At 44.1% G+C, this 21,336-nt stretch overlaps 1 long non-coding RNA gene across 2 annotated transcripts in view; it reads left to right on the forward strand.

The window, feature by feature from the left end:
* Nucleotides 1-21,336, forward strand: part of LOC135176828 (uncharacterized) — a 269,659-nt gene that overhangs the window by 244,877 nt on the left and 3,446 nt on the right. Inside the window, exon 4 of one of the 2 annotated variants that reach the window (XR_010302844.1) lies at nucleotides 9,349-9,487. This is a non-coding gene — a long non-coding RNA (uncharacterized LOC135176828). Of the gene's footprint in view, nucleotides 1-2,324; nucleotides 2,415-9,348; nucleotides 9,488-21,336 lie in introns of those variants that run through there. The other variant, XR_010302845.1, reaches the window with a different exon arrangement.

Here is a 21,336-nt window from a genome sequence, read left to right on the forward strand (position 1 = left end):
GCTGAGTCTCTGCCATTAAATCACAGAAGCGTTTTGGTTGGAAGAGACCTGTAAGATCATCCATGAAATGGAAATTCAGGGTTTAGATCCTTTCCAGGAGCCATGGCTAATGAACCTGCACCAAGATTTCCTATGTGATGTGCGTTCGGTACCTGTGGTTATACCCTAGCATTTCTTGCAGTGAAACAGATGTTTGTCATATGGTCCTAAACATATCAGTGGGCCTGGTCTTTCCAAGTGACTTGTGTGCCAAAGTATTCAATTATGGCTCTGAATGGGCTTGGGCCACAGAACTATGAGGGGAGCTTATTTAACAGAAATTCTAGAGCAGTTGGCACGTTGTGTTTACCGGGGCGAGGCGAACGGGAACGAAAAGCAACACTGGAAACAGGGCTGTCATGCAGATGACTCACTGCAATCAAACACTGAGAAAACAACGGTCTCTAAATGTTATGTCTACAACTAATTAACTGTATTTATTGCAGGACCTATAGAAATACAGAAACTGTGAAGTTTAGGGAAAATTAAATTAGATTTTCAAGCAAATGCCAGGCTGCCCAGTGCTCACTTTTGTGTTGGTTTCCTTCTTTTTTATTTCCCCCTCCTCCCTCTCCAGCAATCTCTTTGCCAAGTAAATTGAAATATGCTAAAATGCAAATGTTGATGTGTTTCAACAAGGAAATTCAATCTCTGAAGGCAAACTTTGTTTTCGAAAGATGAAATGTTGAAATCATCCAAGTTTCAAGTTGAAAGTAGTATCATGCATGCACAGACTTTATTTAATCAGCAGCTTGGGCATTTTAAAGTTAATTCTTTTCTCCAGATACTTTGCTTTCTTCCACTGAAATACTCCCAGTTTATCATAGAATCATAGAAGACCTTAAGATCACTGAGTCCAACCATGACCTACCATCTTTCTGTACATGACTGTTAGATGCTGTCCCCAAGCACCTCATCCATATGTCTTTTAAAATCCTCCAGGGATGGTGACTCCATTAATTCCCTGCGCAGCCTGTTCCACTGCCTGATGACCCCTTTTGGGGAAGAAATGTTTCCTAATATCCGATCTAAACCTCCCTTTATGCAACTTAAGTCCATTTCCTCTTGTCCTGTCACTTGTTACCTTGTTGGAGCAAGGTTTGCTCCCACCTTGCTCCAACTGCTTTTCAGGTAGTGGTAGAGAGCAAGGAGGTCTCCCCTCAGCCTCCTTTTCTCCAGCCTTAACAATCCCAGCTCCCTCAGCTGCTCATTATAGGACCTGTGTTCAAGACTCTTCACCAGTCTCATTGTCCTTCTCTGGTCCTGCTCAAGAACTTCAATATCCTTCTTTCAGTGAAGACCCCAAAACTGAACACAGTACTCGAGATTTGGCCTCACCAGTACCAGATACAGGTTTCCACACAGTATACTCACAGTCTAATAGACACACTTGCCATAAAGCTGGCAGATTTTAGTTCCAGATGTGACTGTATATGTGTGAACCATACAGTAAATAATGATTTCTCATCCCCTCCCCCCAAACTTTTTTGTTACTAATGCTTCAGAATTTTTTGAAGATACGTTTGCAAGAACTGACACCACCAGAGATGAGGCAGGATGTGTGCATTGCTGTCAGGGAGGGCAGGGCAAGATTGCACAATCCTGTTGCTGAATAAAGATCTTGTGATTTTGCAGTGCAGGGGGCACATGATCAACAAATAACATCAAGTGGTGCCCCAAGCTGAGAGACTAGGACACGTGTAGTGAGATGGGTGATGGTCTCCTCTCCCTAGTAACAAGAGATAGGATGAGAGGACATGGCTTTGAGTTGCACCAGGGCAGGTTTAGGTTGGATATTAGAAGAAACTTCCTCACTGCTAGAGTTATCAAACACTGAAACAGGTTCCTCAGAGAGGTTGTTGAATCCCCATCCCTTGAGGTGTTTGAAGGATGCAGAGATGTGGTGCTAAGTGACATGGTTTAGTATAGGCCTTGGTGGAGTTAGATAACAGTTGGAACTGATCATAAAGGTGTTTTCCAACTGGAGCAGTTCGATATTTGTGTTCTTTGTGTGAGTGTTTTGAAGGTTTGTTAGCGGCAGCAAGAGACAAAAAAGAGTAAAGAGGAGAAGGATGTACTCTGCCTTGACAAAGTGGGAATATCTGGAAGGCAAATCCTTTTACTGAACAATAAAAATCATACCTTTGAAGTAGGTCTTAGGAAGTAATTTTTCTCTGGAAAAGCTACCACTCCTCATGCAGTGTTGAGAAAATAGATTGAGTAGTTAGGAGATTAGTGACCCCGGGCAATTCAACACTACATATCACAATCCATTTAAACTTCAGATCTTCGAAAAGCTGTTTGAAGACTTTCTCTGTGAGCCAGCAGCAGGCTGGCACTCTTTTTCGCTCATCAGGGTAATGATCCCCACTCTTGGCAAGTGAAGACTTGCTCCATGAGATCCTGCATCCATGCGTCAGTTGGAGAGCAGCCCAGGAAAGCATGGCACTGCTAGCCAGACAGCTTGGCAGCGTGGACATGTGAAGAGCAAGAACATCTTTCTTCAGCCTGGTCAGGAAGGTGGTAATGCACCACTGAATGTACATTCACAAGGAGTCCTGCCAAGCACCTTCTGGCTCCATACTAGAAGAATGGTGCACAGGAGCCAAGACAGGGAAGCCCTGAAGAAAAGACTGTGGCCAAAACTGTAGAAATCAAATCTAGGTTGGGAAGAAAAAAAAAACAACAAAAAAACCCACTACTTTTCTGACCAAATTTGGATTTTCACCAATTGCTTCTCTTTAATGAGACCCTGTGGAAAGTGGCACATCATGCTCTGAACTTCCGAAAGGGGTCTAGATGGGTGATTAATCAACGAGAATATTCAGCTGTGTGTGAGATGCTTTGGGGGATAGCTGTGATACAGTTTGTGGAAAGAACGAGGTGTCATTGCAATTTTTTAGGGATGTAAGTTTGTAACTAATTTTTGTCTCTCCTTGCCAGCGTAACGGTTTGAATGTTAATTTAATTTTGCAGAATATCATTTATGTAAATGTAATTAGAAGAGAAACATGATCGGGAGATGCACAGCACCAAAGAAAATTTATTACTCCGAGGGGTATTGCTCTAATCATTCAACTGCAATATTGAGTTTCCCCAGATTTAATCTAAAAGCAATAAATTACAAAAGGCTAATGTCCTGCCCAACAAAAAGCTGTCATGAACCCAAGTTTCTGTGTGGGGAAAAAAAAAAAATGGAATCCAACTTCATTTCAGCAACAGGCTCTCCTCTTTTGCACATTCCTTTTATGATTCCAGTCGAGTCAAAGTAAAATGAATACAAATGTGAGAGTTTGAACGCCTCCCCTGAATATGTATTGCTGGTGGTGATTGTAATAATCAGCAATCCAAGGTGTTTGGACTCTGTTAGCTCAGGCAGAATTAAGATTGCGGTTCCACAAAGATGCAACTGCAAATTCTTCCTCCCGCCTTCGTATGATCCTGTGAGCTAAAGGGAAGACAGACATGAGTCTGATTAATCCCAGTGACCGTATGAAAATCTGTTGCTAGTGTGCTAACATTTTCATTCTGAGGTCAAAGTGAATCAGGAGGAACAAGCTGACCTTTTGCCCGCATTAGTGACTGCAACCTGGGGTACTGGTAGATAGTAGCTGAACATGAGCCAGCAGTGTGCCCAGGTGGCCAAGAGAGCCAATGGCATCCTGGCCTGGATCGGGAATAGTGTGGCCAGTAGGACAAGGGAGGTTATTCTGCCCCTGTACTCAACACTGGTCAGGCCACACCTTGAGTGCTGTGTCCAGTTCTGGGCTCTTCAGTTCAAGAGAGATGTTGAGATACTGGATCATGTCCAGAGAAGAGCAACAAAGCTGGTGAGGGGGACTGGAACACAAACCCTATGAGGAGAGGCTGAGGGAGCTGGGGTTGTTTAGCCTGGAGAAGAGGAGGCTCAGGGGGGGCCTCATTGCTGTCCACAACTACCTGAAGGGAGGTTGCAGCCAGGTGGGGGTTGGTCTCTTCTCCCAGGCAACCAGCAACAGAACAAGGGGACACAGTCTCAAGTTGTGCCACAGCAGGTTTAGGCTGAATATTAGGACAAAATTCATCACAGAGAGAGTGATTGGCATTGGAATGGGCTGCACAGGGAGGTGGTGGAGTCACTGTCCCTGGAGGTGTTTAAGAAAAGCCTGGATGAGGCACTTAGTGCCATGTCTAGTTGATTGGATAGGGCTGGGTGCTAGGTTGGACTGGGTGATCTTGGAGGTCTCTTCCGACCTGGTTGATTCAATGAACCTATGGACTCCATAGGAGACACTGTCTGTGTGGGAATGCTGTCCTGTCCATGCTGCTGGTCTGGCATTTGCTGAAGGGCAGATGGAATGAAAAATGAAGAGATAATCAAATAATACTGGATGGTTCTCTCACAAAGCCCCCCAAGTAGCAGTGCTGCTTTACAAGTTGCATCTCTCCACTTACAACACCTGCAGTGAGAATTTGTCAGCAAATTTGTCCCCTTGTGTTCAGCTTTGGTGAGGCCACATCTTGAGTATTGTGTTCAGTTTTGGGCACCACAATAAAAGAGAGATGTGGAGGTGCTGGAGCAAGTCCAGAGGAGGGCAGCAAAGCTGGGCAAGGGCCTAGAGACTAAATCTGATGAGAAGTGACTGAGGGAGCTGGGGGTGGTTTCTGTGAAAAAGAGGAGGCTGAGGGGAGACCTCATGGCTGTCTACAGATACCTGAAGGGACATTGTGGAGAGGCTGCTGCTGGTCTCTTCTCACAGAACAGGGGAGAATGGCCTCAAGCTGAGACTGGGCAGGTTTAGATTAGATGTTAGGAAAAAGTTTTTTTCCTGGAGAGAGTGGTCAGGGACGGGAAGGAGCTGCCCAGGGAGGTGTTGGAGTCACTGACCCTGGATGTGTTTGGATGGAGTGCTTTGGGATATGGTTTAAGGTGAATCTTGTAGAGTAGGGTTATAGTTTGGACTTGGTGTTCCTGCGGGGCTTTTCCAACCTGAATGATTCTGTGATTTGGCTACATTCAGTGTGACCACTGGCAGCTGTTCAGGTCAACTGATTGATGCAAAACATCCAGGAGCTGCTGAGACCAAAGCAATAGTGTCAGGTACTATAAAAGGCCTGTGTTTATGTTGGTTGACTGTGGCAGACCCGTTTATCCTCAAAGAAACAAATGCATTCTTTTTGGGGGTCGGGTTCTTCTCCCAGGAAATTAGTGATAGGACAAGAAGGCATAGTCTGAAGCTGTGCCAGGGGAGGTTTAGGTTGGATATTTGAAAGCACGTCCTCACATACAGGGTGATTAGGTACTGGAATGGACTGCCCAGGGAGGTGGTGGAGTCACCATCTCTGGAGGTCTTTAAGAAAAGATTGGATGTGGCACTTGGTGACATGATTTAGCTGATGTCATGGTGTTAGGTTATAGGCTGCACTTGATGATCTCAGAGGTCTTTTCCAGCCTCAATGATTCTGTGATAAGCAACAGCTAAGCAAAATAAGAATTGCTAAATGCTTGGCTAATGTGGAGGCTAAAACACTGTTAAGTGTTGGGGTTTTGTCGTGCAATTTAGTATGAAAGATGATGCCAACATTACACTTCTCTAAGAGGCAGAGTAATTAGTATAGGAAATAGGTTTCTTATGTTTTATTTAGTCAAATTCACCTCTGGTTTATCTCCCCTGTAGCCTGCATTGCATGTGTTCTTGTTTCCTCGTGCTCCTCTGCACAGTTCCTTCTACCATGACCTTTAATTCGTTGTGATTGTCTTTTATTTTAGGTAGGGGGTCACAGTTCCTCTCTCAATTTGTTAGTATCAATTATGTTGTAAGCCTGGGTTTCTTGGCTCCCAAACCAAAGCCCATCAGATCTGCAGCAAGTTTTTATGAAGTGCACATTGGCAAGTTTACAGATTCCCACGGCTGTAGACAGGACACGGGGAGAAGCAGAGGGCTGCGTCCTCAAAGGCGCAGAGAAACAGAACCGTGAGAGGGCTGGGGGAGGGAGAATGCAAGGAACAGAAAAGCAGTGATGTTAGAAGCAAGGGTGGAGGGGCTCAAACTATGAATTACTCATGTTTTTGAGAGGGAGATCAGTAACTAGCAGTCCAGAGAGTAAGAGAAAATGACTGGGTTTGTAGGGACATATTAACAAGCTGGTGAAGCTCAAGGTATGCTGCTGACCAACAAAATAAAGTCAGTTACGAAAATGAGCACTGAATTCCTATCAGTATCTTCCTCCCTGTCCCAGCCAAGCTCTGGAGATAATGTCACAGGATCACAGGGTGTTAGAAGTTGGAAAGGACCTCCACAGATCATCAAGTTCAACCTCCTTGCCAGAGCAGGATCATAGAATCTAGCACAGGTCACACAGGAACACATCCAGATGGGTCTTGAAAGTCTCCAGAGAAGGACACTCCACATCCTGTCTGGAGAACCTGTCCAAATGCTCTTTGAGATTGGGTAGGTCTGCACTGGCCTTCCATGCTGTGATGGCCCCAAGACAGGGAGGCAGGTGCTGCCTTCTCCACCTCCTCTTGTAGGTTCTGCAGAAATGATTCCTGCACTGGGGACTCTTCTTACAGGGCTGCTTCTGCATGACGAGCACTTTCAATTTCTGCTTTATTTCAGCCAAGTCAAAGTTCAACTGAAAAGAGGAAAAAGAAGATTGAGTAGATTCATGACAATTTACATCCTGCACCTTGGTGTAGCTGCAACTCTTGGTGTAGCTCTTGGTGTAGGGTTCCTGGCATAAACCAGTTAGAGCTGTAATTCATGAAATCAGAGAATGCCAGGCACCTCAAGGATTACCTGGTCCAACCCTTCTAGGTAACAGTACAGTTTAAATGAGGTGACCCCTGGGCCCTTGTCAGGCTGAGCCTTAAAACTGTCTTATGTAAGGGAATCCACTACTTCCCCTGGGAGATGATTCCAATGTCTAACCATTCTCATGGTGAAACATTTTCTTATGGAGTCTAATCAGAATCTCCCTAGGAATAACTTGCACCCATCCTCCATTGCCTTTTCCATGTGGCTCCTTGTACAAACGGAGACTCCATCCTCTTGGTAAAACCACTCTTTATGTGCTGGTGCATGGTAGTAAGGTCTCCCTTAAGCCTTCTCTTATCAAGGCTCAACAAACCCAGTTCTGTCAGCCTTTCTTCATATGGCAGGGCTTCCAGTCCTCCACCCACAGATGTTTATGGAGGTACAAATGCGTGATGCAGTACACAGGACAAAGTGCTGTGGGTACACTTCGTTAACAGTGTACATGCACGATACTAATCATCTCATCCTTGATTGTATGCAAGTGTAGCAGTTTAAAAAGGAAGCTGCAGACTTCTACTCCATATTTGCATAGAAGATCTTTCACTGCTGAGGCTACTTCACAGAATCACAGAACCATAGAGGTTGGAAGGGACCTCCAGAAATCGTCGAGTCCAATTCCCTGCCAAGGCAGGATCTCCTAGGGTAGTGTACACAGAAATTCATCCAGATGGATTTGAAAGTCTCCAGAGAAGGAGACTCCACAACCTCTCTGGACAGTCTGCTCCAGAGCACTGTCACCCTCACTATAAAGAAATTTCTTCTCATGTTGATGTGAAAACTTCTACATTCCAGTTTGTAGCTGTTGCTCCTTGTCTTACTGCTGCTGACCACCCAAAAGAGATTGGCCACATCCACTTGGCACTCACCCATCAGATATTTGTACATGTTGATCAGATCTCCTCTCAGTCTTTCCCCCAGACTAAACAGCCCCAGGTTTCTCAGTCTCTCTTTGTAGAGGAGATGCTCAAGTCCCCCAGTCATCCTTATGGCTCTTCACTGGACTCTTTTCAGCAGGTCCCTGTCTCTCCAGAATTGGGAACCCCAAAATTAGAAACAATATTCAAGATGTGGTCTCGTCAGGGCAAAGTAGATTTGTTTTTTGAAGGCAAGTCAGTAGAGAATGAAAAAAAAAACCAGAAAGCAACAGTGGAAAAGGTGTTACCTTAGTGATCTATGCTCTACATGGATTGCAAGATGTAGCACCAAGAGACCTGAGATGTATTTTGCATTTCACAAGATGTAATTGTTCTGGTTGTGAAATAACAGTTAAGAGTTTTTATTTTCCCCTCTCTCTCTCTTTGTTGTTGCACAATGTAAGAAGGAATATTCTGCATCATGGAAAATGTTTTCTGACCCAAATGAAGCCTACTGTTCTAAAGCTCTGTCAGATGCATATACGAAGATTTTATTAGTCAAAGACATTTTCCAAGATCGTCATCGTTTATTACAGTTCTTGTGTTTTCCATTCCAATGAGATTTATAATTATAAACTGGTAATTAAAGAGGCTCCACTCTGTAATTCCATAGGAATTCCACTGTGGTCTGACATTAATTAACAACCAGTTATAAATTATGATATAACTTTAAAAAAACCCCACCAGTGTCTAACATTTCAGTTACAATGAAATGTTAGATGGAAATTTGCTTCTGTAAGCTGGAGCCATGATGCAGATTAGTCCTAGAATGAGAGAATTGTTTCAGGTGGAAGAGACCTTTAAGATCGTTGAGTCCAACCAGCTCTGTACTGCTCTATGCTAGAGGTGTGTTTCCACCATGCAGCAATTATATGGATGGGCAGGTCCCACCTACTAAGATGTTGAAAGAAGTTTTAGCATCATCTTTGTGGCAAGAGGCATCTGGCTCATGGGATTTCAACTTTTGGCTACATTAACAAGTGTGCACACTTTAATGCTTAGATTTTATCTGACTTGCTGTGTAAATCGGGGTGGTGTGATGCGTCATCTCTATGCCTGGTGCAAGCTTTCTCTGGCTTCAAAGTGTATGTAAAATCATTATAACCAATCTGGTAAAAGAGAATAACAATTACTGGCTCCAATGAGAATGTCTGTGGCATAGAAAAAATGTGATAGAAGGTTAAGGGGATAAGCTTCCAAAATCCTAACATTATTTGGCCACCTACATTGAAGATCTGATATCTAATGGAATTTGTCTGTCCCCCAAAATCTGACAGGTATAATGCTACCTAGTGATATGTGAATTGCCATTGGAATGGGCTGCCCAGGGAGGTGGTGGAGTCACCGTCCCGGAGGTGTTCAAGTAAAGCCTGGGTGAGGCACTTAGTGCCATGGTCTAGTTGACTGGCTAGGGCTGGGTGCTAGGTTGGACTGGATGATCTTGGAGGTCTCTTCCAACCTGCCTGATTCTATGATTCTATGAACTATAAATCACACAGTATAATTCTTGACTTCTCTATTTCCCTTTCTCTCCTTTTAAAAAGTCTTTTGCTTTCTCTCTCTTTTTGTTTTTTTTCTTCCCCCTCCCCTGAACTCAGGTCAGTAATCATCATTAAGCTTGTCGGAAAGATGGGGGGAAGTGGAATAATACCAAAATCCATTATATGCAAAACCATGTAAAGAACAAGAGACATAAAAGGAGACAACAGATTCTTCTTGTGTGGATGAAATTATGAGGTAAGTTTTCAAAGCCTTGCCTTGCAGATTAATTTCCACCATCTCCATTAAGGCTAATAAAAATCATGTGTGTCTTTCTGAGTATTTCTTAGCATGCTTCTCCCTTACCTCCTTGCAGCTTCTCCCTCAGACCTTCCACAACTCCTTTGATCAAACCTCCAATACCTGTGAAGTGTGGCTTTAGATTCAATCAAAGTTTACATGGGCAACTGAGTGTGGCCTTTTTAGTCTCCTCCACAGCCAGATTTCATGGTAGAACAACACTGGGCTGAGCATGAAGTTGTTCAGGAAAGTAATAGTGTGACTTATTTAGTAGCCAATATTTCTTTGCTTTGGAGTCCTTCCTGTTTCTCAGGGTCAGTGTGGTTGCACAGGTGGACTTTGTGCATCTTTCCACTGTAATTGTTTTCCTTTTTGCAGTAGAAGAAACCTATGGGAGCAGTCCTCTTATTTAAACTCAAATAGACAAATCCTACAGTCCTGACCAAGGGATAATCCTGCCTCTTGCTTCTCCCTTGTTATTCTGCAAGAGGGTAGGAATGCTCTACAGAGGGACTTGAATAGATTGGATCAATGGGCCAAAGTCAGTGGCATGAGCTTCAACATGGCCAAGTGCCAGGTCCTGCACTTGGGCCACAACAACACCAAACAACACTACAAGTTTGGAGCAGTGTGGCTGGAAAGCTGTCTGGCAGAAAGGGGACCTGGGGGTTGTAATAGACAAACGACTTCATATGAGCAAGCAGTGTGCCCAGGTGGCAAAGAAAGCCAATGGCATCCTGGCTGGGATTAGAAATGCTGTATCCAGGAGAAGCAAGGAGGTGATTGTCCCCTGGAACTCTGCTCAAGCCAGGCCACACCTCGAGTGTTGTGTTCAGTTTTGGGCACCACAATAGAAGAGGGATGTGGAGGTGCCTGGAGTGAGTGCAGAGGGCAGGGAAGCTGGAGGAGGGCCTGGAGATTAAATCTTATGAAGAGTGACTGAGGTTAGTGTGAAAAAGAGGAGGCTGAGAGGCCACCTCATGGCTCTCTACAGCTACCTGAAAGTAGGTTGTGGAGGGGTTGGTGCTGCTCTCTTCTCGCAGGTAAATAGTGATAGAACATAAGGCTGACTGTGACTGGGTAGGTTTAGACTGGACATTAGGAAAAAAATATCCCCAGCAAGAGTGGTCAGGGATTGGAACAAGCTGCCCAGGGAGGTGGTGGAGTCACCAACTCTGGATGTGTTTAAAAGTCGTTTGAATGTGGTGCTTGAGGATATGGTTTAAGAATGAACTTTGTAGAGTACTATAATGGTTAGACTTGGTGATCCTGGAGGGTCTTTTCCAGACGGAATGTTTCTTTGTGACTCTGCAATTGTGTTAATGTGAATGTACCTGTTCTCTCGTGAAACAGATGCATTGCAGCCGGGAAGCTGCCATAAAGATCTCGTGCTGTTGTATTGCATCTAACTTTTTATCAGGGCATCTTCATAGATGATCTGGATGAGGGCATGGAGTCAGTCATCAGCAAGTTTGCAGATGACACTAAGCTGAGGGCAGATGTGACTGAGTTGGAGGGCAGAAGGGCTCTGCAGCGGGACCTTGACCGCCTGGACAGATGGGCAGAGTCCAATGGGATGGCATTCAATAGCTCCAAGTGCAGGGTGCTGCACTTTGGCCACAACAACCCCATGCAGAGATACAGGCTGGGGTCGGAGTGGCTGGAGAGCAGCCAGACAGAGAGGGATCTGGGGGTGCTGATTGATACCCGCCTGAACATGAGCCAGCAGTGTGCCCAGGTGGCCAAGAGAGCCAGTGGCATCCTGGCCTGCAGCAGGAATGGTGTGGTCAGCAGGAGCAGGGAGGTCATTCTGCCCCTGTACTCTGCACTGGTTAGACCACACCTTGAGTACTGCGTTCAGTTCTGGGCCCCCCAGTTTAGGAAGGACACTGAGATGCTTGAGCGTGTCCAGAGAAGGGCGGTGAGGCTGGTGAGAGGCCTCGAGCACAGCCCTACGAGGAGAGGCTGAGGGAGCTGGGATTGTTTAGCCTGGAGAAGAGGAGGCTCAGGGGTGACCTTATTGCTGTCTACAACTCCCTGAGGGGTGGTTGTGGCCAGGAGGAGGTTGCTCTCTTCTCTCAGGTGGCCAGCACCAGAACAAGAGGACACAGCCTCAGGCTACGCCAGGGGAGATTTAGGCTTGAGGTGAGGAGAAAGTTCTTCACTGAGAGAGTCATTGGACACTGGAATGGGCTGCCCAGGGAGGTGGTGGAGTCGCCGTCCCTGGGGCTGTTCAAGGCAGGATTGGACATGGCACTTGGTGCCATGGTCTAGCCTTGAGCTCTGTGGTAAAGGGTTGGACTTGATGATCTGTGAGGTCTCTTCCAACCTCACAGATGTGTCATTGACAGCAAGGGACAAAATGCAATTCTGAAACAGGGAAATGTGACAAACTTGCTAAATCAGATCAACAGAGAATCAGCCCACTCCTGTTGGACAGGAAGGAATTTGCTGCTTTTACTCATAGCTATCCTATGAGGGATTACCTTTTCAAGATCTGGATACATGCATTTTAGCTATTAGTATGTTCTTTTGGTTCTGTGCCTGAATAAGATTTGGAGGAATTTGGAGAGCAGCTGGATGCTAATGTTTTGGGAGATACAGTGTCAAAGACAACTCTTAGTAACCAACATCCTGCCAGCAAATCCTAATGTTCTATATTTATATATTATATATATAATATATATATATATTAAAATTATGCTTTGTTGGTTTTGTCTACCTTCATCTCAGAAGTTTGGTTTCTGTCAGATTTCAGAACAAGACAATTTCAGTTAGGCTATGCAATCTATCTCACTGCTTTCTTTTTAGCTCACTGTTGGTCTGACAGCAACTGGAAGGGCAAATGAGAAAGGTAGATATTATGTTTCAAGGGGAGAGTTATAAAAGTCTAAACTGCATCCAAAGTATATTTTACTCCTAATAATGAGAACTGGATGAACAGCTTTTAAAAAAATATGAACCTTCCCCAACTACATTGGTTCAGAACTCACTGATCTAATGCAGTCTTCCAAAGAATAATTGATATTATATAATAATAACTGGCAGTTTATGTCATGAAAGTGACACTTGACACTTTCCTGCTAACCAGTTTAACATCATCAATTAAAACATCACTTGTGTAATGACATTTTAGTAACCAGTTTAATGTCATAAATTATGACATCACCTTCTTTTATGGCATCAGGGTTGAATAAAAGGTTTGCTTTAGGAAAGAGAGAAAGGGGGGGAAAGGATGAAACTTTAACATTGGCTCTTATTTTGTCCCCATGAAAGGCACACAGTGTCCTAGCCCTTTGGTTGCTGTCCTTGTCAGGAAGGATATGAGAACTGAAAAGTTACAAACAAGGGTGAAATAAACAATTGAAAATAATGTGCTTTGGGTTAGCACAGACAACCTCCCAGTAGACAGCAATGTCCTTAGCATAACACCCATGGAAATCATCTGGAAATGGAGGGAAAAAAAAGGTATGGGCATGCTGACGGAACCTGATGAACTCAATTAGAGTGTAGTGATACTTACCAAGGTCTGGTGTGAAAGTTCAAGATTGCTTCATTCCCCACCAGCTGGTGTTCTTTTTCTTCATAGTCAGTGGCTTTCAGGTAATCCTTTACATCTTCCTATTCACTGAATGGTCATATTTGGATGCTGGAACCTGGTATTTTGCACCTCAGAACCTTGCAGGTTCTGGATTTTATGATGACTCCTGGTGATTTGAGTCCTGAGTTGGCAAATGGCTCCATTTATTTCTGTCTATTCAGATTCATAGAACTAGGTAGGAGCCAGACCTAAGAACTAGATCCAGAGGGTTCTTGATTAACTTGAGATCTCTGTGAACATGTGTCTTTGTAGGATGAACTGCCATGTTTTAAGTACATTGTGTGTTTTCAGAGCAGACATCTTCCCTCTCTTCCTACCAAGCTCAATAGAAGTGGTATTGGTGTGTTAGTTTGTGGCTAATCAGAATATGTTAATGAGAGAAATTAGATCATGGGTTGCAAAAAGAAGATAATGATGAAATCTATATCGTTCACTGGTTTGCTGAGAGGTAGCAATGAATATCTCAGCATTCACTGAGGGAGAAGAGATAAAAAGCCAAAATGTCAACAATTGGTCCCACTCTGTCCCAAGACGTTTCTCTGTTCACTTCTCTTCCATTCTGCTCTAATGTCTCTCCACTAATCTCAGCTAACACACAGCAACGTAAGCTTTGCTGGTTGTTTTGTTTGTTTGTCCATCTGGGAAAGTCAAAGGAGAAAGAAAGGGTAGCTTTGAGCCCCTTCTATGAAGCTTTCTTTGTCCAGGAGGGAGTCTGGATTTCTGTATTATTTCTTATTTGCATATAATTGTAAATAATTGCAAATATACTATGCATATTTACACACACACACACACACACACACATATATATATATATATATATATATATATATGTACTTTTCAAGAAAAGACTGGATGAGGCACTGAGTGCCATGGTCTAGTTGTTTGGATAGGGCTGGGTGATAAATTGGATTGGATGATCTTGGAGGTCTCTTCCAACCTGGTTGATTCTATGATTCTATGATATGCTTGTAAATTTTGCTTTGCTGTGAATAGAACTTCACCGTGCTTCCAAGCTGTCTAAGCCTGTCTGGTGAATTTCAATAGTGTGTGTGTCAGGGGGGAAGTTCCTAACCCATCACAATCAGTGACTGTAGTCACAAGCAGAATGTGTCAAAAGTTTTCCTGCAAGTTTTTTTATCCTGAATCTGAATCACTGCCATACTAAGTTGTGCTGAACTCCACTGAGAACCTACTGTGAGGTCATGTCCGGTGTGTCTTCTAGTGCTTCTGCAGAAACTTAGTCCTGTACATGAAGACAGTCCCTGTGAACTCAATGTGCTTCTCCCAGGGCTTGCCTTCCTAACAGGTCTTTGTTTAGCAACGTGGGGAAAGAATCCTGGACAGGAAGCCAAACTCACATTTTATAAACTGAACAACTGGTGCAGATTGAGTAGAATGCAAGCACATCCCTGAGCAACCCAGAGTAAATTCCCTTGTTGATTTATAGACTGTAGATCAAGGATATGACAAATGGGTGCTGCATTGCATCTGGGCAAAAACTCTGTCCTTGGTCAAATTAAGACTGGAGAATCTCTTGTGAAGAAAAGCTAACACCTGGGGGGTCTAACCTGGAGAAGACCAAGTAGGGATCTTACGAATGCTCATCAGTATCTACAGGGCGCGTGCTAAGATGATAGGAACAGACTCTTTTCAGTGGTGCCCAGTGACAGGACAAGGGGCAATGAGCACAAATTGGAACACAGGAGATTCTGTCTGAAGGAGAAGAAAACAATTTTTGCTATGAAGCATTGAAACAGGCTTCCCAGAGTATTTATGTAGTCTCCTGCTCTGGAGAGATTCCAAACGTGCATGGACATTGTGATCCTGGGCAGCCCGCTCTGGGCAAACCTACTTTAGCAGTAAGGTTGGACCAGGTAATGCCCAAAGGGCTCTTCTAACCCCTGCTATTCTGTGATGCTGAAGTATCAGGTGCTCCAGAGATGCCCAAATACTGGCAAGAAAGTGGTGAGTCAGTAGGTATGATAACACTTCTTAAATGACAGACAAAATTTTAAGCAAATCCATGTAAATTGTCAGTGCATATCTTAGTGGCCTCCGGAGGATGCCATGATTTACCTACCCTCTTTTCTCAACGTTTTTTCAAAAGTTTTTTTCCCCCATGAATATTTATATCAATGCCTCATTTGCTGACTGAATTTCCACTCTGCTGGAATTATGCTTCCCCATAGTGCACCCAGGAAAGGTGAGCCGTTAGAGGTGAGAAAAAAGAGATTCCATGACCTTTAGGAAATAGCAAGTGGCACGAGATAAAACCCGTTCTCTGCAGGGTTACTTATGGATTGGTCAGACATAATTACCAAAAAATTATTATCTCTCTGAAACAATTAACTTCTGCTACTTCAGAGTCCAAATCTCCAGAAGCTCTGAACTTTTGCAAATTGGCTTTGCCTGTTGCCACTCTCAGGCAAAGAGTAATTCTCGGAGAAGGCGTGGGTGATAGATCTCACATATTTCTAGTTATGAGTGTGGACTTATTTACAGCTGGCATTTTTTATTTTGTTTTTAAAGTGGGTTGTAAATGTTAAGGTGCTGGATTCAATGCTTATGAATGTGTCTCCTTGGTGATAAAGCTTTCACTGAGCACACTATCTATCTGTGCTATCTTATATGCAGACAAGAGATGATTCGCGCTGTATGTTATAGGTCTCATGCTTTAAAATTGAATCCTCTATCACCTTCTGACTGAGAAACACAGGAATCAAATCTACAGATGGTTCCTCTTAAAAGTAAAGTTCGGGTGGAAGCAGTGAAGGCTCTAATGCATTACAAAAGTGTCTATTTTTTTTAAAGTTGTTTCACTTCCTATTGTCTCTTTGCAAAGCTCCCTGAAGTTAAGAGCGCTCTTGCGTTTCATCTCGCACTTTCAGCAGAACCTAGCCTAGATTCAGCATGTCCTGCTACTGCCTGTTACATTCAAAGATGATGCTAGTTCATGGGGATTTAACTAAATGGTTCAAATACTTAAAATCATCAAATCATAGAATCATAGAGCATCAGGGGCTGGAAGGGACCTCAAAAGATCATCCAGTCCAACCACCCTGCCGGAGCAGGATCACCTACACCAGAAACGCATCCAGGAGGGTTTTGAATATCTCCAGAGAGGGAGACTCCACAGCATCCCTGGGCAGCCTGTTGCAGTGTCCTGTCATCCTCACAGGGAAACAAAAAAATATCCTGATGTTTACATAAAAATGCCTAAGCCTCAGCTTCCAACCCATTGCCCCTTCCTCTGTCATCAGGCATCACCCAGCAGAGCCTAGCACTCCTCTTGGCACTCACCCTTTACATCTTTGTAAACATTGATGAGTTCACCTCTCAATCTCCTCTTCTCCAAGCTAAAGAGCCCCAGCTTCCTCAGTTTCTCCTCATAAAGAAGATGTTCCATTCCCTTAATCATCTTTGTGACTCTGCACTGGACACTCTTAAGCAGTTCCATGTCCCTCTTGAACTGGGGGACCCAGCACTGAACACAGTACTTGAGATGTGGCCTCACCAGGGCAGGGGTTGGGAGGAGACCTGTGGACACCATCTAGTATAACCCCACTGCTAATGCAGGGACACCTAGATGAGGTTACACAGAAACATGTCCAGGCAGGTTTTGAAAGTATCCAGAGAATGAGAGTCCACAACCTCTCTGGGCAATACATAGAATGAAAGCTTTCTGGGAAAAGGGAGCAATTAATCTAAGGATGTGTCTGGATGAGCATGGATGCATTGCTGTGTGATCTGGTCTAGGTGATCTTGCTGTGGCAGGGAGGTTGGACTGGATGTGCTTTCAAGGTCCCTTCCAGCCCCTAACCTTCCTTGGTTCTGTGATTCTGTGATATGAAGCACTTGTGGCTGGACATCTCTTCAGTGGAGGAATAGAAATGGCTTTGGAAAAGGCGAGGTGACACAGAAAGACTGAGCAAAACTCTCCTTATACTAACAAACAGTTACTTACATTGAAGTGAGAGATGCTGGCCCAGAAGGTCAATGAGAATTTTCCCATTATTTCCACTTTTTTTACCTAATAAGGAAGTTGAAGGGAGAGTTGAGCTGTTGGATACCTGCAAGTAGCTACCTGGTGCATCTCTGATTGACTCTGGCCTCCTGTAAAAGGATGCTCTTGCTTTACAGCAGCTCCAGCACTCAGGAGTTTAAAGGAGTTAGAACACAGTAGGAACTCCTATCTGCAAAAGCTCCAAAGTGAAAGGGGGACCTGCTGCCAGTGAGACACTGCTGAGCACAACAAGCTGTCATCCCAGCACACTTTACATATTAGGGTTCGAGAACTATAAATGGCGTAGGGTTATGTGCATTAATTGCATCATAAAGTAGAGAGGCCCCAAAGGAGCTCTGGTCTCAGCTGTGCTATGACTGAGACAAACAATTAATGAGAAATCTTACAATCTCATTAGACAGGACAGAAGTAGAGAGTGTTAATCTCCCATTCTCTGTGTTTGAGACTTGAGTTTACACAGTTTGTGTGGAGTAGAGGGGAATGGACCTGACTTATCCCAAGTCCTATTCCCACTTTCAGGCACTGGCTTTTCTTCCTGTTTAACCAATATGAGCTCTGAACCCCATCTTACTGTGCAGAAGTCACCTAAGACTTTTAGATTTGCTTTTTATTTCTAGGTTCAACTTTTGTTTCTGTGGTGTACTTTTTTGACAGCTGCAGTGCCATACAGCAAACTGCCAACTGGTCTGCTCCCAAGGAGCTCTTCATATTTTGACATAAGTGACTGCTGTCCTTGCACATGCAAAACTCTCCTATGCATGTTTGAGGGTGTTATTTTGAGGATTTTGGATACAGCAAAGGTAAACCAAGAATCAGGTTAATTAGCATTGCATTTCTGAGGCATAGTGGAGAGAGAGAAGCTTTCTTACTCTGAAGATTTTGAAACCTTTTGTTGGCTATTTAGGAGAAACAATACAGATGTTGACCCTCTTTGCTATCTGTTTAGCAAGCTCTAGTCCAGCCTGTAACAACTTGATGGGGGAAATGGAACTGGTACAGGCATTCTGGCATTCCTAGACAAAATCTTGTGTCAGAGGACTGGAGCACCTCTGCTATGAGGACATGCTATGAGAGTTGGGGCTCTTCAGCCTAGAGAAGAGAAGGCTTCAAGGAGACCTTTTAGTGGCCTTCTGATATTTGAAGGAGGCTACAGGAGGGCTGGGGAGGGACTATTGACAAGGTCTTGCAATGACAGGACAAGGAGTAATGGGTTTAAACTGGCAGAGGGGAGATTTAAACTAGATGTTAGGAAGTCCTTTACAGTGAGGGTGGTGTGAAACTGGCACAGGTTGCCCAGGGAGGTTGTGGCTGCTCCCTCCCTGGGAGGCCAGGTTGGATGAGGCCTTGAGTGACCTACCTATGGCAGGGGGTGAGAACTGGGTGATCTTTGAGATCCTTTCCAACCTAAACTATTCTATGATTTTATGATCTACAAAAGTTGTCAAGGATTGGAATTGGCTTTAGAGAAACCTTAGAGATGGAGCATAGAGCTACCACACCACGGGTCAGCCCTGTAGAAACCCACCTAGAGACTAGCATGGTCTGTAAGCTGTAGGAATGGTTTTGTCTGAGCTAGTCAAAGGTACCTCTGCTCGCTGCAGTGGGAGTTGGACAAGATGACCTTTGAGTGTCCCTTCCAACCTGATGCAATCTCTGAATGTGTTTTCTAACTCATAGGCATGGGTTGTGTAAGGCTGATCCAGAGAAGTCTACTCATTGCTGGCTGGACTTGAATCTAAATGCATGGATCTTTCATGTCAGCCTTCAAGTGGACTCACACCCTGCAGATGGTTAGAATAAGGTGCAGTGCTTCTTAGACCCCATATGGCTGCTTTTGGGTTTGCTGCCATTGTTGATTTGGCTTTGGGACAGCTTTTGCTAGAGCTGTTGCCTAAATCCTAGTTTTGCCATTGTTTTGTCTTTTCTTATACTGTTTTGTTCCAGTTTGTCTTTAGGAATGGCCAAAAATGGAAGAGACAGCACTTTATCAATAATGCAGAAAGTTTGTTTCCTCTACTCTTAGTTAGCCTTGAAATTCCCCCTCATTAGTATTATCATTAGATTCTCACTCATATCACTCATTCTGTCTATTCTGCTTAAATATACTACCTCCAAATGTAATAAATCTGAAAAAAAAAAAATCTGCTTCTTAATTCTGCTTCTAAGTCAAGTCCAAAAAAAAAGAAAAAAAGATGACCCAGCAATAGAGTTCTGCCATAGTAACTGCTGGCTTTGACACAAGGTTTTTTTTTTTATTGTTTCACTGCTTCTTTCCTTTTTCCCTTAATATTCCTTCATATATCCAGGATACATAAGCTCCTTGTCACTCTCACAGCTCTTCTCAGCCAGGCAGCTGCCTGTCAAGAAATACATGGTGAAATTCCTACCTTTATCTAAATGTTAGACAAGTATTAGGGCACAATCATAGAATCAGTCAGGGTTGGAAGGGACCACAAGGATTATTTAGTTCCAACCCCCTTGCCATGGGCAGAGACACTCTACCCTAGATCAGGCTGCCCACAGCCCCATCCAGCCTGGCCCTAAACACCTCCAGGGATGGGGCCTCAACCACCTCCCTGGGCAACCCAGTCCAGGCTCTCACCACTCTCATGCTGAACAACTTCCTCCTCACATCTAGTCTGAATCTATTCACCTCCAGCTTTGCTTCATTCCCCCTGGTCCTGTCACTACCTGATATCCTCCCCAGCCTTTTTGTAGTCCTGCTTCAGATACTGGAAGGCCACAATAAGGTCACCTGGGAGCCTCCTCTTCTCCAGACTGAACAGTCCCAACTCTTTCGATCTGTCTTTATAGCAGAGCTGCTGCAGCCCTCTGATCATCCTTGTGACCCTTCTCTGGACATGCTCCAGCATGGCCTCATCCCTCTTACAATAGGGGCTCCAGAACTGGATGCAGTACTCCAGGTGGGGTCTCACCAGAGTGGATTAGGGGGAGAGAATCACTTCCCTCTACCTGCTGCCCACAATTCTCCAGTCCCTTCATTATCTTCATAGCCCTCCCTTGGACTGTCTCCAGTAGATCCCTGGTCCCTTCTGAATTGGGGAGCCCAAAGGAGAAAAGGTCATTGTAGGTTCCTGAAATTATCTTCAATCTAGAACCTTGAGTGAGCAGCAAAACAAGTCTGAAGAAGAACAACATGTTATAGTCAGTGTTTACTGTCAGTTTTGTCAATGTCGTCATATTTATTCTCTGCTACTAAACTGACCCATTTTTCAGGTAGTGAGTACTTTCATCAGTGCTATTTCCTTCCTTCAGATTTTGAGGCTTTTTAGGAAAAGATATGAGCCAGGCAAACAAAACAATAAACCAAACCAAGCAAAAGAATGTTTGTGTTTCTAGTAGGATGCTTAAGGGTGCTGGAAACGCTTAGGGAAACGATTGTGCCCCTGTGCTGAGTACTGCTGAAGCCATAGCTCGAATAGTGTGCCCTTCACTGCAAGAAAGACATGGAGGTGCTGGAGTCTATCCAGAGAAGAGCAGCAAAGCTGGAGAAGGATCTGGAGAATGGATCTTGTGAGGAGTGGATGACAGAATTGGGGTTGTTTAGTTTGGAGAAGAGGAACTAGATGATCCTTGTGGTCCCTTCCAACCCTGACTGATTCTAGGCTGAGGAGAGACCTCACTGATCTCCACAGCTACCTGAAAGGGAGTTGTAGTGATGTGGAGGGTGGTCTCTTCTCCCTAATATCAAGTGATAGAAATGACTTGAAATTGTGCCAGGGGAGGTTTATATTTGCTATTAGGAAAAAATATTCTTTACTGAAAGAGTGGGCAGGCACTGGAACAGGCTGCCCAATAAAGTGATAGAGTCACTGTCCCTAGAGGTGTTCAAGAAACATGTGGACATGCCACTATGAGACATATTTTAATGGCAATTATGGTGTTGATGGATGGAGATTTGATGATCTTATAGGTCTTTTTCAACCAAAGTGTTTTTATGATCCTGTGATTCTGTAGTTTTTTGACATTTCTCATTTTTATGGGAATGGAGCTTTTTGGCAACTCCCTTTAAATTCTTCCCCAGCCAGACCCCAAATCATCTCCCAAGCAAATTCCTCCTTACAGTGGCAATGCCACACTTCATACCCAACTAGATCTGTTTCCCAGCACCTGGTTGGGTGCTGGGCATTACAACTTTAGTTACATTGAAGATTATAA

The sequence above is a fragment of the Pogoniulus pusillus genome, chromosome 7 (assembly GCF_015220805.1).
Source record: "Pogoniulus pusillus isolate bPogPus1 chromosome 7, bPogPus1.pri, whole genome shotgun sequence".
NCBI classification, from domain to species: Eukaryota; Metazoa; Chordata; class Aves; order Piciformes; family Lybiidae; genus Pogoniulus; species Pogoniulus pusillus.